The sequence below is a fragment of the Columba livia genome, chromosome 1, assembly GCF_036013475.1.
Source record: "Columba livia isolate bColLiv1 breed racing homer chromosome 1, bColLiv1.pat.W.v2, whole genome shotgun sequence".
In the NCBI taxonomy this organism is placed as follows: domain Eukaryota; kingdom Metazoa; phylum Chordata; class Aves; order Columbiformes; family Columbidae; genus Columba; species Columba livia.
The window spans coordinates 211,430,729-211,448,123 of record NC_088602.1 but is presented as its reverse complement, the minus strand read 5'-3'; the positions used below and the strand labels follow the sequence as shown (position 1 = coordinate 211,448,123).

General features: G+C 53.9%; 1 protein-coding gene across 2 annotated transcripts in view; it reads right to left on the bottom strand.

The window, feature by feature from the left end:
- Positions 1–17,395, bottom strand: part of PPP6R2 (protein phosphatase 6 regulatory subunit 2) — a 93,630-nt gene that overhangs the window by 66,135 nt on the left and 10,100 nt on the right. For both annotated transcript variants that reach the window (XM_065049422.1, XM_065049423.1), the window contains exon 2: positions 86–218. The gene's annotated coding sequence lies outside the window, so the exon portion shown is untranslated. The remainder of the gene's footprint in view (positions 1–85; positions 219–17,395) is intronic.

Below are 17,395 nucleotides of genomic sequence, written 5' to 3'. Positions count from 1 at the left end.
ACTAGCAACCGCCAGCACACAGAACACAGCACTAGAGAGCATGTTGTCATCGCTGAGCGTGAAAAGGCAAGGCGGACGAGCATACCTTCAGTAGGAGTTACTTCAAACGTGAAATCTTCTCCACGGACAGAGAAACATTTGGGTTACAGTTCCAGGAATATATCCAGCTTCAGAAAATTCTTCTCATCCAGTGCGAGTTCTTTCTCAAGCTTTCTATCCTGGAAAAGATGTTCAACAGTTACTACTGACCAAAGGGAACTGAGGGCCAAAGACTTTTCTTTGCCTAAACAACGTCCACACGACCTTTCAGCCCAAAGAAGGGCCTGAGCATGCTGTAGGTGACCAACGCTCTTTGCAAAGCCATCACTGCCCCCACACCAGCCCTGCGCCCTCCCCGGCAAACCCCGGCCCTGTCCCCAAGCTGGGACAGCGCCCACAAACCCCGGCCCTGTCCCCAAGCTGGGACAGCGCCCACAAACCCCGGCCTCGTCCCCAGCCTGGGACAGCGCCCACAAACCCCGGCCCTGTCCCCAAGCTGGGACAGCACCCACAAACCCCGGCCCTGTCCCCAAGCTGGGACAGCGCCCACAAACCCCGGCCCTGTCCCCAAGCCGGGACAGCGCCCACAAACCCCGGCCCTGTCCCCAAGCTGGGACAGCGCCCACAAACCCCGGCCCTGTCCCCAAGCTGGGACAGCGCCCACAAACCCCGGCCCTGTCCCCAAGCTGGGACAGCGCCCACAAACCCCGGCTCTGTCCCCAAGCTGGGACAGCGCCCACAAACCCCGGCCTTGTCCCCAAGCTGGGACAGCGCCCACAAACCCCGGCTCTGTCCCCAAGCTGGGACAGCGCCCACAAACCCCGGCCCTGTCCCCAAGCTGGGACAGCGCCCACAAACCCCGGCCCTGTCCCCAAGCTGGGACAGCGCCCACAAACCCCGGCCTTGTCCCCAGCCTGGGACAGCGCCCACTAACCCCAGCCCTGTCCCCAAGCTGGGACAGCGCCCACAAACCCCGGCCCTGTCCCCAAGCTGGGACAGCGCCCACAAACCCCGGCCCTGTCCCCAGCCTGGGACAGCATTGGGATGAACAGCCCCTGACTCCGCTCCCCAGACCTCGGTCAAGAACACGCGCTTGTTTTCTTGACATGGCTTCAAAAGAAACCTAGAGGTTGTGAAGGAAACCCAGGGGTCGTTTTCATGTCATCCAAGAACAACCACAGGACAATTCCCATGTCTCGGGTTGGTCTGGGCCTGGTCCTTGTCCCCAGGCCGGAGCTCACAGCAGGTTCCCGGTGATTCCCAGGAGGGAGAGCTAAGCCTGGCTTAGCCTGCTGAGCTACCCCAGGTCTGCCCAAGCGGGGTTTTACCCAAGCCTCTCTCCAAATCCAGCCATTCCTTCTGTACGCTGGGCTGAGGACCACCCAGAAAGTAACAGCCCCTCCATGGAACGATAACGTTCCCGCTCCATCCCGATCAAAGCAAATACTCCGTATCCGCAGAGCCCTGCAAGGCCCAGCGTCAGAACCCCGAGCAGGCAGCACGGCCTCACCCGCCCCAGCACAACCAACAAGCCCTTTCCTCATCTTGTCAGTAATTACTTATTTGGAGGTACAATATTCACCCGAACCTGAAGGAATTAGCTCACATGAACAGCGCGCACAATTCCATTGCACATCTTTAAGGTCTGTAAATTTGACGCCTTCCTTTTTCCCAGCGTTTGTCCTGCAAAGTCTTTTGAACATTACAAACGATAAGCTGAGCGTAAAGCAGCGCAGCTCAGCCTGAAGGTCCCAGCGGAGGCGCGAGGACTGAAGTGCTGCTCCCACTCAGGACATCGCCGCCCGGCGCCCGCGCGCAGCCAGAACCAGCACAGCGCCTGCGCCCAGCGCCGCCGGACCCCACCCGGCCCCGGCACCCGCAGCTCTGCGCCACAGGCGCCTCACGTTGTCTTCAACGTCTTCCGTTCCTAAACCGAAATAACTACTGGATACATTTCCAGGTAATAGTGGCAGGATGATGGGATCTGCTGCATTTCAACACAGATGAAAGATCAGGATAACGTGGTTAATCACTTTCTTACATTACGAACACTTACTGCTGACATTTCAGCCTCATTCTCTTCGGAGACAGGTGCTTTATTTTATCTGATAAATGATTTGAAACAAAGCACAATAAAGTAATTAAAGTAAATAAGAGTTTATGTTTTCTACCTTCTCTCCTAGCGGTAGCGATTTTTTTGCTAAGCTCACTGCATGGTCCCAGCTGAACGCACAAACTTGTGTCCCAAACTTCGGCACGCTATACCCGCACGGAAGGGCAGTTTTGAAATCAGACCGCGGACAGGTTTCTATGTTGCTAAAAAGTCTCATTAATAACAGGAGAAATCACCCACCACAAAATAACCACCAGTACCTCCAGTGATCTCCTGAAACAGGGGAGGGAGAATAAACCCAGTACATGAACCATCCCCGTACTCACGGAACTTAGAGGAAACATAAGCTGAGGTGGGCCATGAAATGTAAAAGCACAGCAAACACGGTGTGCCAGGGCAGCAAGGGGCACGCACAGCCACGGCAAATCCTCCTCAAACGCCCCGGCACGGAGCCGGCAGCATTCCCGGGTTCTATAGCAAATCATTAAGCGTGTTGGCTTCAGGAAAGCAGAACCAGCCCAAGTCTCACCGGCGTCCCAGGAGCTTTGGGAAGCCACATCACTCCAGATAAACAGCTCAGTGTGGGCTGGTGCTGCTGTGACCCCACAGGACAACACAGCCTTCCAGCCCAGAGACAGCTCTGAACTGGGCTGGATCGGAGCTGCCCGCCCTGCCCAGCAGCACAGCGCCGATCCTCCGCACGCCCATGTTTGTGCCGGGCTTGCTCCCACTCTTCACATCTCCAGCATACGCACCCGGGATTAAACCTGCAGTGAAATTAGTCCCTGGTAAGGCAACACGCTCAAACCAGTTAATAAGAAGCTCATCATTTGGAATGACAATCAGCACAATTCACTGCTGTGCCATAAGAGTTAAGAGGCTTGTAACATTCTGCAGATCTGGTTTAAACGGATAACCGAGCTTTGGGCAGCTCAAACGTGCAGATGGAAACCATGGGAAGGACCAACCCCAAATCCGCATGGGGTATGAACAGCTGACGGGAGAGAGGGGCCTGGGGTGGGATCTGGGCTTGGGAGAAGTTGTTTTGTTCTTTAAACTTCATTTTGTGCTGCACAAGGAAACGTTTTTCACATGCGCTACACATCAGTACATCACCACCTGAGGCAGGACACGGAACCACGGAATCGGGTCCGGGACACTGATGGTTCCGGGACAGCACAGCCCTGCCGCAAACACGTTGGCTCTTCCAGCAGCGCGTTCGCTTCCCAAACACAAACCCACACAAACCCACCACGTCGCCCGCTTCTCATCGCCACCCCAGCTCTCCCGCCTTCCGCGGCTTCAGGCACAAGTCATCTCCAAGATCAACAGAAAGCGCTCACAAGAACACGAGTGTTTCCAGGACGCACGGGCACCGCGCTCACTTGTGGAGCACACTGAAGCTGAAACACTTCAACATGCAGCAAGATTTCTTTTTCTAGCTTCAATCTCAGTGTCACGCAGTAAAGATCTGTGGAAATGAGTCGGTGCCTCTCACGTCTCCAGCACCTTTGCGGTTCGACCTGTGAGCGTGTAAGAGAACCCGGGTTGCAGCACTTACCTGTTTGGGTTTGGTTTTTCCTTTCTTAGCCAAAATTAGCAGCACAGAATCATTTTGGTTGGAAAAGGCCCTGCAGACCACTGAGTCCAACCATAACCCAGCCTGTCCCTGCCCCGTGTCCTGAGAACCTCATGTCCGTGTGTCCAGCCCTCCAGGGCTGGTGACTCCAGCACTGCCCTGGGCAGCCTGTTCCAATGCCCCACAGCCCTTTGGGGAAGAAATTGTTCCCACATCCAACCTCAACCTCCCCTGGCGCAACTTGAGGCCGTTTCCTCTGCTCCTGGCGCTTGTTCCTGGGGAGCAGAGCCCGACCCCCCTGGCTCCAAGCTCCTTTCAGGCAGTTCAGAGATCAGAAGGTCTCCCCTCAGCCATACGCACCATTCCTGTCCATTAACTGCTACTAGAGGAGGACTGCTTACCTGGGGAAGGCATTGGGAGAGGAAAACGTTATGAAAAATGAGAATTGCTGGACAGAGCTCTTCAAAAGGTCTATTTAACTCTTAAAGAGACAATGTGAAAGAATGTCTCTGGCCGCCTGTCCCACCGGCCTGGACCCAGCTCAGATTCACACTCGTCTTCCCCGGTGTCCCACGGCACTTGCATGTTGATATAGAAAAAATGCCATGCACGTTTTGACACTGCTACGTAAAAAGCAGCTCTTTTTAAACTATTTCAAACTCTTCCCACTGCCTTAGTTACTTTCATATGGCTGATCAGGAACATCAAGCAAGATTAACTAAATTCAACCTCTTACATAAGCTGTAATATCCCTCCAGACGTCACTGATAGAGACCGACTTTTAGTTGCCCGAGCTCAGGAAAGCAGCACTTCTGCAGGGCATCCCCCTGCAGCTCCGCAGGCAAACCAAGCGACACGCGCTGCCCATAACAGCACCAGCCACAAACAAGCCTCTGGTCAAGTTTATCTCACTCGCATATATTCTGGAATCCATTCAGCCGCTTCCCCCTGCTCTAACGGGGGTTACAGAAGAAGTTCCCATAACGTAAGGGGCAAAAAGGCCAGTATAAGGCAGGTCATCCTTTCCATCTGTGCCGCCTGGGCAGCAGTGAGCACGGCCCGGGCTGCGCGGGACACACGCTCGTCCTTTCATGGGGTGTAAACTGCCACCACACCCAGCTCCTGAAGCTGGGCTTTCTGAAACCATCCACTCTTTCCTACCGTTACCTGTGGCAGGACAACAAAACCCCACGGGGAATTCGGGGATAAGGGGTGCGACGGCTGCCAGATCATGGTGAACAACAAAATACCACAGCATTGACCACTTCCAAAAGACGGTGAAGAGTCAGGATACCTTCTGTGGCTTCTCGAAAGCTGTCAGGAGCTCACCCTGCACAAGAGCCAAGAATCTGTCCTTAGGCCTTATTTGGAAATTAATTCATATCCTGTTTCCCCCAAAATAAGACAGGGTCTTTTATTCATTTTTGCTCCAAAATTTATTACTGTTTTTGCACATCTAGCTGCCTGGACACCATTTAAATTGACTTTTTTAATGAACTGTAACTAGGGCTTATTTTTGGGGTAGGGCTTGTATTTCAAGCAACCTCCAAAATCCCGAAAAATCATGCTAGGGCTTATTTTTGGGGTAGGGCTTATTTTTAGGGAAATAGGGTAATATGGATACTTGAAATGAATTCCCAGGCACTAAGGGCAAGGCTGAGCACGGCGACCACACTAATCCCAGCCAGAAGTGCAAGCTAAGGCCAGCGTCAAATGACCAAGATCAGTACTGCAGCTATTCCAGACTAATTTTAGTCCACAAAACCCCCCGGTCTGCTCCCAACCTGCAGGCGGGATCGCTCCCACGACGGCTGCGCTCTGCCGCCTCCTCGCTGCCACTGAAAATGGAGGCAGAACGTAATAAAATAAATAAAATAAAATAAAATAAACCCCTCCACCAACTCTTCTGAGAATCAACCAGAATATGGGAAGATAAATATTGCCACCGTGGCTGGCTATGGGGGCTCGCGCAGATGAAGCAGCGCACGGCTCCCGACCTGCCGGTGGTGACCACCAGCCACTGACCACTATGCACAATGCTGGTATTTCAGGAGAGCTCCGGGGAACCCTCCTTCAACTTCCAGAGCCACTTCTTGTGGTTCTCAGAAGAGAATGTGGCTCCCTGCACATCTTCAGAGCACCTGGAATCTTACGGAAATTGCCAAAAGTAAAAATAAAACACCAAAACTAAAAAAAAAAAAAAAGGAAAAACAAACACACAGAAAAACAAAAAGCAAACCAAGAAGCTTTTCTCCGAGGCCCAGCGCGCCCCCTTCCCGCTGTGCGCGGCCTGCGGCGGCGCGGGGCGCGTTAAGGACTGACCGCCGCCCGCGAGGAACCGGGCGATGGTTTGGAAGGGGATGGACCGAGGCCGTTCCCTCCTCCCGCATGTCCATCTCCACACCGGTCACAGAGACTCCTGGGCTCTCGTGCACAGATTTGGGTTCAATTCGATACTCCCCACACAGAGCAAACCTGCAATGTCAGTGCCACCAACCCTTAGGAAAACCGGCGCTTCTGGGAGCGTTTCTGCAGCACCAGACCAACCTCAGCGATTTCACCTGAGCCCTTCAGTCACACAAAATGTACCAAATACCACTTAAAGGCCAGCAACTAGTTAACCTGAGATTAACATTTTAATATGATTGTCCTTTTCTGACAACAACGGAAGAATTGCTCTTAATAATCAGTGTGGGCACCTACCCCCTCGTTTCCAGAGCCTATAACACATTTGCCTCTTCCTGCCGTCCCCGGCGCCCATCTCCCAGCCCGAGAGCCGGACAGGAGGCTCCTCCGCACCCAGCGCCGGCCCCTGCAGCTCAGCCCTCACACTCCGCACACACACACTCCAACGGCAAATTCCAGCTCAAATCCCATCCTTCGGCAATCCAGGTTCAGAGCGACTGCACATTTCTTTTCGTCTCCACCTGGACGTCTGCAAAATGATATGCAGACCATGAGGTACATGAAATGATCCTGGTAATTAGAGAAGTAACCGAGAGCGGTTGCTATTTTGGACCTTTGGCCGAGCACCCTGAAGGTCTCGCAGAGGCTGACCCGTCCACAAAAGCAGCGTGGCACCAAATCTTTTCTAAACTATTAATTAAGTACAACCCGGGATGAACGTGAAGGCCCGGTGGGTTTCTGAGTCAGACGACAGAGCCGGTAGAAGGGCCCGTCCGCAAGGCCAGGCCTAACCAGGCAACTAAACACAAGCCCAAGGTTATCCAGTGCGGTGATTTATGGCAATTGTGGCGGAGCAGGAGTCGAGGACCGTGTTTAATTGTCCAACGTGCTGGCCGGACAGAAGCGGGAGCCCATGGTGAGTCACCTGCAGCACCCAAACCAACATCCTGCTTTTAATTACCTGCCATTAACAACAGCACAAGGGTCACAGAAAGCCAGCGATTCAGCAGGTGGGGACAGCGGCATTTCAAGCCATTTCCTCCCACTGCCGATGGACGGGCTGCTCTCCCGCACGCCCCAGCAGCTCTAATACCATCATCTGAAGAGCCTGCCAAGCCCCTCGGTAACCGAACAAGCTGAGGAAGTTGCCAGTTCGATCCACACCACCACACTGTCACCTCACGAGAATTCACATGTGCAGGACTTTTATTCACCAAGATCTTCCCAAGAAATTTGATAACTTGGGTTATCAAGATTTTTTGACTGCACGAGTGGCTGAAAAAGGGCCTGAGTTTCCAGAAAAGCAAAGTAAACGCTCTCCAAGAGTCCGAGCAGACCTGGTGTCTCCAGTGATCCCGCCAAAGTCTGCAGACACATCCCAGATCCATGAATCCGGGTGAACAGAGCCCTAACGCCACCGTCTGGACCCGCTCCTCCTCCAAACCCGCACAGAACGCCCCGGAGGAGCACCCTCGGCAGGCAGGTTAAACTCATTCTAGTGAAAAAACACCTTACACTTTTAGTTTTAATATATAAAATCCACAGTGAATTAAAAACTAACCCTTGCTCCAGTTCTGCAAAGCTCAAAGCCCGGCTGGCTGGACCTGTCAGGCCCGGCGCCACACACGCGTGGAAACTGCCAGCAAGCGCACAATGCCTTGCGAGGGCAAAAATCAGAGTCACGTGGGACCAAGACCTGCAACGTGTATTTCTAGAAGACACATAAATATGTAGAAATAGTACCTAGAACTTATCATGGTCCTGACTCAAGGCACAAAAAGAAGTCATTTCAATGCAAGCACACAGTTATACGAAAACGTGGCACCCTGCGCAGTGCAGAGGTCATTCTGACAAAACCCGGACACTTTGAGGCTTCTGTACATTGGCCCATTCTCTTTTCGGCATCACCTCCCTGGGTGCTCTCCCCATATCCCTGGGCTCTCCCCGTCCCTGGGCGCTCTCCCCCCCGTCCCCGGGCGCTCTCCCCCCCGTCCCCGGGCGCTCTCCCCCCCGTCCCCGGGCGCTCTCCCCCCCGTCCCCGGGCGCTCTCCCCCCCGTCCCCGGGCGCTCTCCCCCCCGTCCCCGGGCGCTCTCCCCCCCGTCCCCGGGCGCTCTCCCCCCGTCCCTGGGCGCTCTCCCCCCGTCCCAGGCCCGGCTGCCCGCAGCCACCAGGCTCCTCCGTTTTCACCTCCCCATCATTTGCAAAACAACCAGAGTTGTCAGTGGCTTCCATCTCTTTGTTCAATGGCATGTGCGGTGCCTTAGGTTTGTCACAGAGTGAGGAAAAGGGCACATGAGAGATCATTTAATCCTGCACCGGTGATCTGCCCCAACTTCAGATTTGCTTCTGAATTACAGCTCTACAGCAGCTCCAGCCGGTCTCCGGACTCACACCAAAACGCCTCCTCCCCTAGACCCGCATCCCCGCTCACCTGAGCCCTTGCCGTGGGCAGGAAAAACCCAGCGAGGCAGCAAACAGCCCAGGCTGGGGATCTTGTGACCCATTTAGTACCCAGGACCTCACCAAGGGTTCACAGGAAAAAGCCGTGCCAGAAAGGTGCAAACCGCTGTGGAACCACCTTAAGTCTAATTACATCCATGGGCGACAAATGGTAGGCACATCAATTTTCTATGCTTGCCCACAATCTGAACAGCGTCATTCAACACTGAATTCATAGGGAGCACCCAAATAGCTGGGAACACTGCTCAACTTAACCTTCCCAGTCCGGAAAGACTCAGGGTTGGACTTAGCAAACGTGTGGCCTGTGCCTCCTTAAGCCAGGTCTTGCACCAGTTCAGGGCGCTGGCCCTGCAGCTACGCCCAGAGCTTGGGAGATACTGTCAGCATGCAAGATTCTTCGCTCTTCCCCAGAAGCGCATTTAGAGGACACGGCGTACACTAATCCAGTGATAAAACCCGGAAGCACAGGAGATGAGCCTCAGCGCCGAGGGACGAGCTCGGCCTGCAAAGGCACTCCCAGGCAGCCCCCCGATGAGCTGGGGACGACGTCCCCTCCAGCAGAAGTCAAACACTCCTCAAAGCAAAAAACCCCACAACACGCTGTTCACACCTCTAAAACACCATCCCTGATCTCGCTTGGATTTGTTTCTAACAACTGAATAGGAAGACGCAAGAATGTCTTATTTACTTCTCTATAAGCATTTTAGGATGTCACCTGATGATGGATGCAAGATACGTGCACAGGACCAAGATTACGAAAATCCCATAAAGAATGCGCACAGAAATCATGCTGCAAACAGAACAACGAGCAGGCGCACAGGCTCTTTCCAGAGGTGCTGCGTTTAGGGTGCGTGAGCTGTGCACGGGGCGAGAGCAGCGCTGTGCGGCGCCCCGTCACCCGCCAGCCAGCCCCGGACCTGCGCCACCACCCATCGCACTCAACCAGCTGTTTCAACAGCAGCTTCCCGGTGATACAGATGGCTCTTTGCATGCCGTTTGCCCTGAAATTCAACTTGCATAACCAGAGCTCCGAGGCCATTTCCTTCTGTACTAGCAAAGCAAAAATTCTGCGGAGTAAATGCAAAAAGCACCTGGTTCGAACCCCCCGGGGCGGCTCTGGCAGCGCTGTGCCGACAAGAGCCCAGCCCCAGGCCTCGGGCCGTGGGAACCCGGGAGAGAGAACCCGAGAAAGAGATCAAAAATAAACAGGAACACTGGGAAGTTGTTTGGTACCTATTAAGAGAGTTACTGGCCAACCAGCCAGAAGAAACGCGTCTGGCGAACTCCGACAGCAACATGTTTTGCACCACCACCAAGGCTCCATGTCTCCTGGGCAGTGTTCCACGGGAGCCGGGCTTGCCAGAGGAATCAGCACTAAGGAAATTCACCAACTAAAGGGACACTTGAGCTCATTTTTTCTTCATCCCATGCTTTTATGATGGTTTATTTTAAAGAGCCATTCTCCATTTCAAAAGATCACTGTGTGAACATCACCCACGCCCCGCGCAGCAGCTCTGAAGAACAGAAACTGCCCGGTGACCACAAAGTCTCCTGAAGAGAATCTTCATAGTCCCCAAACGGGCGTTCCAGGTGAAGGGGGAGAGGACAAGGGGACGCAGGGATGGGGCAGGTCCCATTCTGCCTGCAACTCAAACTGAGCCTGTGCCGTGGCACAAGGGGCAGGTAAAGCTTTGCCGAGCTCCCCCAGCGCCTCCTGAACACGCCAAGTTTGGGCAGCAATTGGACATTTTCCCTCGAGCACTCACAGCCGCCTTCAAGCCTCTTTTCCACTCGCTCCCAGCAGTATTTTAAACCGGGTTCTCCTGCTGGAAGCAAGTTGTAGTTATGAACTTTTGTAACATCTCTGAGGCCAGTCTGGAAGCGTGTCCAGGGGCTGCGGCAGCAGCCGGAGCAGTGTCCCTGCCACCCTGCAGAGCCAGGGCCGGCCCACGCTGAGCCCGGCCTTAGAAGGCTGAGAAAGGTGCCCAGCCCAAGCCAACCCGACAAAACATCCCCCACCACCTCAGGACAGGCCTGACAGAGACGCCAGCACCACCGCAGCTATTTGTAGATGCAAAAGCATCCACCACCAACCCAGGACAAACAGCACGTCCATTAGAAGAGGCTGCTGGGTGAAGGGTCTGCCCCGCTTCTTCCCGTTTTCAACATTCTCCTGTTCCTCACCCTCCCTCTGACCATCAGGTGAGGGCATGTGCAGACAGAAAACACAGTTCCCCCTTCTCTGGAAAGAGTATTTCCCACCTGAGGCAGCTTTGACAGAAAATCAGCAAGCATGTGGACTACCATAGAACCAGGCGTTCCCCAGCTGGTGAGGGGCTGGAGCACAAGTGTGATGGAGCGGCTGAGGGACCTGGGGGTTCAGCTGGAGAACAGGAGCTGAGGGGAGACCTTCTGATCTCTGAACTGCCTGAAAGGAGCTTGGAGCCAGGGGGGTCGGGCTCTGCTCCCCAGGAACAAGCGCCAGGAGCAGAGGAAACGGCCTCAAGTTGCGCCAGGGGAGGTTGAGGTTGGATGTGGGAACAATTTCTTCCCCAAAGGGCTGTGGGGCATTGGAACAGGCTGCCCAGGGCAGTGCTGGAGTCACCAGCCCTGGAGGGCTGGACAGACGGACATGAGGTTCTCAGGACAGGAGGCAGGGACAGGCTGGGTTATGGTTGGACTCGGTGATCTGGAGGGGCTTTTCCAACCAAAACGATTCTGTGACTCCATGACCTGCTGGCAACACGGTACAGCCAGAGGCTGCTGGTCCCTTCTGCAGCAAGGGAACAGTGCTGGCTCCTTGTCCCCACCGAGACACCAAGGTCCCTCTCTGCAGAGCTGCTCCCAGCCGCTCAGCCCCGCTGCCAGGGTTTTCCCTCCCGGACAGCACCGGCATCTCCGCTGCCTGAACCTCACGAGCCTGGGCCCCTTCTGAGCCCGCGGAGCTCCCTCCGCACGGCAGCGCAGGTCTGCCCAGCACTCCTCCCCGCCGCGTGTCACACAGTGCGCCCCGCCGCGCTTCACTCCATCCGGCCAGAAGACACACTGTTATTTGCCAAGGTCAGCGCGCAGCATTCGGAAAGGAAAGAAGCTTTTGAAGATGCGAGTCCTTCACAACTGCAGTTCTGCACTGGAGGTGACCAGAAGAGCATTAAGGATTCAAGAGCAGAAACAAGGCAAGACTTGTTAGTGAATCTGCTCAAAACAACTGAAACACATACTCCAGACACACTAACAACCTGTTTGAAACAATTCTTTCTCCAGGTCCCACCACCCACCAGGTGCTGTGTCTGAAGGGAGTTTAGCCTGCTCAGGCTGATGGAAAGCTTGAGGATGGTTTAACCCACACTGCACAGAGCACGGATCAGACATCAGTATCGCCTGAACATATTTTAACACTTCAAGTTCTCTCCTGAATTACACGTTAGCATCTCCTGAACGTATTTTAACACCTCAAGTTCTCTCTTGTTGCTAAGGCCCTGTGCACTAACAGCACTCAACTATTTCTTTTCTTCTGCTGTTGCACACCTCACTTTGGTTTCTTGAGTATTTAACTGCTGTGATCTGTGAAAAGACAAGTGCAATCCAGACTCCCTGTGTTACAGTATTCTGCGTTATACCAGCTCCAGCCTTTGGGTACGGAAGCACCGATGCTGTGCTGCTGCTCTGCACATCCCCGGGTGGACCCCTTCAAACCCCACCAGTCACCAGTCCCCACTACCAGCTTACGGGGTACTACTTAGAATCATCGAATCACAGACGGTTTGGGTTGAAGGGACTGTCCCAGCCCCCCAGCCCCCCTGCCATGACAGGGACATCTTCAGCAGCTCAGGGTGCTCAGAGCCCCGTCCAGCCTGGCCTGGGATGTCTCAGGGATGGTTCATCTACCACCTCTCTGGGAACCTGGGCCAGGCTCTCACCACCCTCAGGGCAACAATTCCTTCCTCATGTCCAGCCTGAATCTCCCTCCTTTAGTTTAAACCATCACCCCTTGTCCTGTCACAACAGGCCCTGCTCAAAAGTCTGTCCCCATCTCTCTTCTCGGCCCCTTTTTAGTCCGGAAAGGCTGCACTAAGGTCTCCCCAGAGCTTCTCTTCTCCAGGCTGACCAACCTGTCACCCCTACCTGCCTCTGCAGCTCATCACAACCGATCCCTCCAGCCCCATGACTGTCCTGCCCTCAGCCCCCAGACCGGTGACCCCATCACTGCCCATTGACCTTCTCCCACCACACCATACAGCCAGAAATCTCCGGTGGTGCCGGCGGTGCTGGGACATGGTCCCGTGCCTGCAGCTGTACAGCCAGCAGGTGCCTGCCCGCCGTCCAGTCTTCTCTGGGTTCAAGGGAAGGGAACCAGGAGCTACTCAATGATTTCCAGAGCTCACCCTCAACCTCTTCAGGATTCTGCTTCGGATTCTTTAGGAATACACTCTCAGTGCTTGTTTCCACAACAAAACAACGATAAAAAAAATTTCCCTCATTCATCTTGTAAGACGGCCAAGATTAAATCAAAGATCTCTAGTGATTCCTTCTGCATTCACAGCATGCTCAAAGAAAGGTGAAATAACCCCAAAGGAGACAAGGAAAAGCTTGGTACATAAATAAACCCTATAGCTCAAGAAGAGAGATTTCTTTTCAGATCATTATGAAATTATACCTGTGGCTCTCCAGCCAAACTACAGCAGCACTGGGGATCTCCTGGTGTACTGGAGCACGGGAGCTGCTGAAGCCACCACTCCACGTGGCAGCCACACTGCTGGGGCAGCCCATGAGCCACGAGAGGGCAAAATCAAACCAGGCAGGGAACACAGAACACCTCTTCACCCACCTCATCTGTCATTTGGAAGCACTAAGGCTTCATTAACACGCACAGCTCCAAATTCAAGTTGGTATCATGGCTGCCCTTGGCAGCCATGCAATCTCCAGCAGTAACAGAAAATTCAACCTTATTACGGAGGAGCTTGTCACCTGAAAGAATGTTCTTCTCTTTAGAATCCTACTTGCAAGCCAAGCCTTGGTGGGCCTTCCATCAGTCCCTCTCCGTGTGCAGGAGCGTCCTACCAACCCACCACCCCCAGAAGCCGGCCCCACCACCCCCAGAAGCCGGCCCCACCACCCCCAGAAGCCGGCCCCACCAAGCCAAACCCCGACGTTCGGGCGTTCTCTGACACGCTCCACACGCTTTCACAAGCAACGTTTACACAACAGGTCTTATTTTCAGTGTGGTCTGCTGCAAGCACCAAAGCCCAAAGAACACAAGTAAAACAGCAAGATACAAACCTGTCTTCTGCAGGTGTCCAGAGCCTCCATCTCCAAATGAGATTTAGGCACATCTGTTCCTACCTTAGTGCCACACTGAAACTGGAGCTTAAAACCACAACGAAGCACTAAGCGCAAAGCCATGAGAAAAACAGGAATCAAAGTCTGGGCTACAGACTGCAAAATAATTAACAGTTTATCAACCATAAAGCCAAGGGACATTATCTATCAAGGATTCTCTACGCAGCTCTGTAAGAGTCATCACTGCAGTTCCAGGACACCTTTAGAAGTTGCAGGACATGAATAAAACAACTATGTAACATCACTATTTTATACATATATATTCTCATTAATCACTGTTCTCTTAGTCCCCATCCCTCACTCATCTGCCTGTTTCACTTTTCTCAACCCTGGACAAAGGCCGAGGGGGCAGAGCAGCGCCCTGGGATGCCGGTCCCAGCAGCCGCCCGCACCCCCGCTTCACACACCCCCGCTGGACACCCAGCCTCCCATGCCATCTCAGCAGTCTCTGCCCAGCTCCGACTCCACACGGACACATCAACGTCTCAAGAACATAAACACCGAAATTAATTACGGCCTTTATTCCCTCCTACAACCGAGCATACTAAATTATAAATTGTCTCTGTTGGACTTAGCTGGCTTTGTAGTTCGCTATTATCATAGTATGGAGATAATTTACACACTTAAAAGAAAACCTGTGAAAACTAATAATTTATACCATGCTTCAGTCTTAGGAAAAAAAATAATGAACTTAGTTTATCATTATTTTATTACTGCATCTTCATACGGACCTCAGTGCCTCGTGACCTTCAGAGCTGACTGGTCAAACAGTCAGAACCTTCCGCTTTGTACAGGTGAAGGACGCACCGCTAGAAAAAAGATCAAACAAAATCAAGAGAAGCTTTTGCCTCCAGGTCACCAGCAGAGCCTGCAAAGCTCCATCTGGCCAGCAGAATGGGTCATCAGGGGCTTCTGCAGGGGAAGGGGCTTCATCCAGCGCGAGCACGCCGGCCTCCAGCCAGAGCACCCGCTGCCGCCCCAGCCGCGCGTCAGGAAAGGCCGGTCCAGAGCGTAATCCTGCCCGACAGCCAAACACCACCAGTGACAGCCACATCTAACAACGGAAACGTTTCTCACTACAGCAACCTGGTGTGCCAGGCCCATGGTGCTGAACAGGCAGAGGTCACAATACAATCTATTAACGGCATTTTTGGGAAAGATTCAGTATCTGAATTTTAATTATAGAATCACAGATGGTTTGTGTTGAAGGGCCCTTCCCAGCCCCCCAGTCCCCCTGCCATGACAGGGACATCTTCAGCAGCTCAGGGTGCTCAGAGCCCCGTCCAGCCTGGCCTGGGGTGTCTCCAGGGATGGTTCAGCCACCACCTCTCTGGGAACCTGGGCCAGGCTCTCACCACCCTCAGGACAACAATTCCTTCCCTGTATCTAATCGAAATCTCCCTCCTTTAGTTTCAAACCACCAGCCCCATCCTATCGCACCAGGCCCTGCTGAAATGACGCTGGTCTGAGGTGCGTCCCCTGCCACGCGGGATGAGGCTGTGGGCACGTCCCCAGCTCCGGCAGGAACAAAGGCGGCTCTGCTGCTGTTACATGGGCCCAACCAGCCCCCAGCAGTGCCAGGACCCCCGGGATGAGCCCGTGGTGCAGCAGTTCCCCGGCCAACCAAAGACCCAGTGGGGCTGGACACGAGGTTTGTCCTCTCCCCGTCCCCTCCCAGGGCCACTTCTCCATCAGAGCTTCCCAGCCCACCCCGTCTCCTCCTGGAAATACCCGCTGGCTCCAGGTCCCCCATGGCCCTGCTGTCCTCCTGCAATGTCCCCCACAGCCTGGCCATCCTGGGGGTGCTGCACGTCCCCCTCCTTCTTTTAATTTAAAACCATCACCCCTTGTCCTGTCACAACAGGCCCTGCTCAAGTCTGTCCCCATCTTTCTTATGGGCCCTTTTCAGTCCGGAAAGGCCACACTAAGGTCTCTCCAGAGCTTCTGTTCTCCATCTGAACAGCCCAGCTCTCTCACCTGTCCCCAGCAGAGCTGTTCCAGCCTCAGTGTCTCAGCACTGCTGAAGCCAGCGCTGCGTGCTCAGCCACAGCCACACCAGCATGGAGAGTCCCGCGTTGCAGGTGGCTGTGCCGAAACCCAGCCCGCAGCACCGCTCTGCCCGTCGCTCCTGCAGCTCCCACCTGTCCTGGCACCGTGTTCTCCTGGCACCGTGTCCTCCCAGCACCGCGTCCTCCTGGCACCGCGTCCGGGCTTTGCCTTGTGCCTCTCCCCGCAGCACCAGCTAACAGGAGGGGACAATCTCCGTCCCTACTCCCCCAGAAACGCTGTCCAGCCTCCCAGGGCCGCTGTACACACACGGCACTTGCTCCGCAGCCACAGCGATCGTGTGGGGAAGATGGGAACACCCAACGGAGGATCCCATGGATCTGCAGATGTCACCATGTCACCAAAGACGCGTTTCAGCCTCCTGAGATCGCATCTATGGGCTGCTGATTTGAAAACACTTCAACGCACATTGCGTTGTTGCATCTTAACCAACACAGTATTGGCCAGCCAGCCAGGAGCCTGCTCGTTTTCCTCTTCTGAGCCGGCGATAGGCATTTCTGCGTGTTCCCCGAACATCCCGCTGCCAAACGGAGCGCCGTGGACGCCGACGCTCCTGGGCACGGGCAGCAGCCGCACGCCCTGCAGGAGCCTCTTCCACCAGCACAGCCGGGGCTCTCTTGGGCTTTTTCGCTTTTCATAAAAAAGTGCTGAAGGAGAAAAAGATGAAGGCTTGTCTGTTGTACAAATGCGCACACTAAATGAAGAGCTACTTCTAATTATTCTGTGCTTCTGAAGCTCCCTAATAGAGAGATGATATCAAGAAGTACTTTGTTTTGATGATCAACTTTATCCTCATCTGGTATCTAGTTAAACAGCCTTCTAATTGATGCCCTACCCCATGCTAAGGACAACATTTGCACAGCTTCTTCATTTAAATGTTACGTTTTTAATTAAATTCAACACACCCAGACACCGAAGAAACTGCGATGTTTCAAGAGATGCAGGGAAAACCCAGTCAGAAAATACACCAAACTCAACCTGAACATAATGGCACAAAAAAGCCTTTTTATCTAGGTTGGTCAAGAGCACTCGCAGCTACATACACCCAGGAGCTGAAGCGCACAGCCACCAGCTTTACACTGTCTACCCGGGCAGAGTCACCCCAGCCCTTCTAACCTGTCTCCTGCTCAGTCGCTGCTCATTTCAGAGTCATGGTCAAACACCTGCAGTGCTCCTCCGGGTCCCTCTCCCAGAGGAACCCTGCGGGGTTTCTGGGCTTCGCTTTACAGATCAACCTTCAAGTGTAACGTTTGCACCTCGCTTTGAATATTCCAAAGCTGACACACAATCATTATTAAAACAAACTGAACCAAATCCTGGGGAGTTTAAGCGCAGGACTCTCAGCTGCTCCGCTCACTGCTCCCATTAAACAGCACTGAGATGCCGGCCA